Source organism: Chiloscyllium punctatum, chromosome 1, assembly GCF_047496795.1.
Source record: "Chiloscyllium punctatum isolate Juve2018m chromosome 1, sChiPun1.3, whole genome shotgun sequence".
Classification (NCBI taxonomy): domain Eukaryota; kingdom Metazoa; phylum Chordata; class Chondrichthyes; order Orectolobiformes; family Hemiscylliidae; genus Chiloscyllium; species Chiloscyllium punctatum.
The window spans coordinates 42,594,769-42,598,031 of NC_092739.1; the positions used below are offsets into that span (position 1 = coordinate 42,594,769).

At 39.8% G+C, this 3,263-nt stretch overlaps 1 non-coding gene across 1 annotated transcript; it reads right to left on the bottom strand.

Annotated features, from left to right (window-relative positions):
- Positions 1-2,991: 2,991 nt before the first annotated feature.
- On the bottom strand, positions 2,992-3,062 carry trnag-gcc (transfer RNA glycine (anticodon GCC)). The gene has a single exon. It is a non-coding gene; the product is annotated as a tRNA-Gly (tRNA).
- Between the last annotated feature and the right edge of the window lie 201 nt (positions 3,063-3,263).

Genomic DNA, 3,263 nt, shown 5'->3' on the forward strand with positions numbered 1-3,263 from the left:
TAGGCCAGTTAGCACAACACCAGTAATAGAGAAAATGGTGGAGTCTTATATTCTGAGATAATGGGAAATGCAAATGTAATTACACAAAGTCAGCATGCATTTATAAAAGGGAAATCACATTTAACAAATGTACTGGAGGTACTGGAAAACATAACTTATATATAAGGGAGAATGTGGATATGGTAGGTTTGGATTTCCAGAAAGTTTTTGATGAAACCCGACATAAGAACTTATTGTGGGAATTCAAAGGACAAGAGATTGGTGGTAATATACTGACATGGATTGAGAATGGGTTAGCAGACATGGCTCATTTACAGAGTGTCAGGGGGTGACAAGTGGGGAATCACAGGGGATTGGACTTGAATTACAGCTTGGACCATTATATATCAACAATTTGGAAATGGGAATCAAATTCTGATTTTGCTGCTGACATGAAATTAGATGTGAGTTGTGTGGACAATGTAAAGAGGGTTCGGGGTGATTTGGCAAGTTGAATAAGGGGGCAGTACATGGCAGAAGCAATTTAACATGGAAAAGGATGAAGTTATCCACTTCACTAGGAAAAAAAGGAATTGCAGAGTATTCTTTCATTTCTGATAGCTAAGGAAATCATGAGGTACAGGGAAACTTAGTTGTCCTTGTACATCAGTTATTGAAAGGAAAGAGACAAGTACAGTTATAGACCAGTCAGGAAGGCAATTGGTATGTTAGCTGTCTTTAAAAAAAGAGTTTGTGTACAAGAACAAGGAAGTCTTACTGCAGCTGTACAGGGCCGTGGTGAGAGCACACTTGTAGTATTTGTTGTGTACAGTTTTGATCTCCTCATAATATACTTGCTCGAGAAGGAGTGCAGCAAAGATTCATCAGACTGGTTCCTGAGATGCAGGACTGTCGAACGGAGAGTGGATTAACTGAGCCTCTATTCACTGGAATTTAAAAGAAAGAGAGGAGAGATCTCATTAAAACATTTACAATTCTGACAAGGCAGGAGAGACTGGATACAGAGATGGTGCGAGATCAAGGTGTTATGGTCTCAGGATATGTAGCAGAGCATTTTGAACTGGAATAATGAGAGATATCTCACGAGGAGAGTGGTGGAACTGGGGAATCCTTAACAATATGACAGCTGCAGGGAAGAAGTGTTGGCTGCGCAAATTTTAACTGAGTCCTTCAAGGTAGCATTTGATGCTTGTGAGAATATGTTTGGAGGATTTCAGTTTTGAAGGGCTATAGAAGATTGAATGGAGGAACTTTTCTGTATTGTATTTCCTGAGCAATCTGTGTCTCAAAGACTCGCGGGAGAACTGTTATCCTTGGGGCCGGCAAGGTTGAGAGGGGATTGGATGGAGGTATATAAGGTTATGAGAGGTAGAGATCGGGTGGATAGGAGGACACTACCCTCTCCTTAGTGGAGGGGTTAATAGCAAGTGGGCATAGGTTGAAAGTGAACGTTAGAAAAGGAGGAGAGGGGACTGGAGAAGTCTTTTTTTTACCATCTAGAGGGAGGTGAGAATCTGGAGGTCATTTCCTGAAAGTATGGTTGAGTCAGAAACTCCCATAACATTTGATCAGTATTTCAATATCTGCTTGCATTTCTTTGGAATCTCCAGGGCTTTAGCCCAAAAACCAGAACATGGGATTAGTGTAGTCAATCATTGTAGACTGATGTGGATACAAAGGGGTGAATGACACCCAGCTGCCCCACCCTTCTGTGCTGTAAATGGCAACAAATCTTTGAGAGCAAAGAGTTAACATTTTTGAGAGTAGTCAGGAGTGCACATAAATTCTCGGAAAACAAAATCTGAGAGAACTCAACCATCAATAAGGAAACTTCAAAAGCAATCCAGGAGATTTGTGAAAGCACCACAGCCTTGCAATGGAGAGTTTGGGGGAAATGATGGATGATGTGAATATTGAGAAGAGGCAATGACTGTGTAAAGAATTAACCAATTGTAAATAGGGAACTGGATCAGGAACAATATAATAGGATGAGGAAGGGCCTAAGAGAAAAGCAATGATTAGATGAGATTCCTTACTTACAGTATGGAAACAGGCCCTTTGGCCCAAGTAGTCTACACCAACATACCACAGAGTTACCCATTTCCATCTGACAAATGCAGCTCATACTCAGGGCAATTTATCATGCACATCTTTAGACTAGGGGAGGAAACCCACACAGACATAGAAATCCCATGCAAGCAGTCACCTGAGATCAGGATTGAACCTGAGACTTCAGTACTGTGTGGTAGTAGTGCTAACCGCTGAGCCACCATGCCACCTCGGTCAGTGCCATTGGTCTAAGTGTACATATTAGAATGTGAATAAACAGTTATCTTTAAAGACCTTGTTCTTCAGCAGCCTCTGTTTAGTAATGTAACGCACCCAACCTTCTCCAAAGTAAAATAAGAATTGACTGTTTGATATTAGTTTGTCAAGACGAGATGTGCCAATGAATGATTTCACCCAATTTTGCTCAGTGGTTTTAAATGGCATTTATTTTCTCAGTGTAAGTCCACACTCTTATGCAGGATACATGGTGAAAGCTATTAGTCTACTTTTCTGAAAAGTACATTATGAATGGGGGTTAATTCATCCCATTTGCTTCACACATGTGTCACAGCTGAGTTGGATTTAAAAAAAAAGTGGAGATACCAATTATGTAAACATTGTCTTACTGTTACGAAATAAGTAATGTGATTCAAGTAAACATCATGTAAAAGCTGACGACTGGAAAGTATTTACGAGAGTTGATAGTTTGATGGTTGTAAGAATGATGAAGCGCTGATTTTGCAGTTTTTAAGAGTAGATATGTAACTGCTGAAGTGAGATGAAAAGAACAGGACTTATATGAAGCAGATTTTGAAAACTCGCTGTCGTAAAATGGTAAAAATGTAGGAGAATATTTGGGGCTTCCTGAAATCCATAAAAACTGTACAAGAAGAATTTTTGTTCAAGAAAGTTAGTATTTCGGAGAAAGTAAAATGCACAAGCTGCATTGGCCGGGAATCGAACCCGGGTCTCCCGCGTGGCAGGCGAGAATTCTACCACTGAACCACCAATGCAACAGATGTGTGTCCATGGCTTTGCACTCACTGAATAAATTAATGGCGGAGATTTTTCTTCATATGGTATTTTGATATTTTCTGAAATCACAGTAAACTGAATATGTTGCATTTTACTTTTACTCTATACTTTTCCCTTTTACTCAATGCGTCTGAACAAAAATTTACCATAAAACCCAAACATTCGTGTAATCCTGGAAA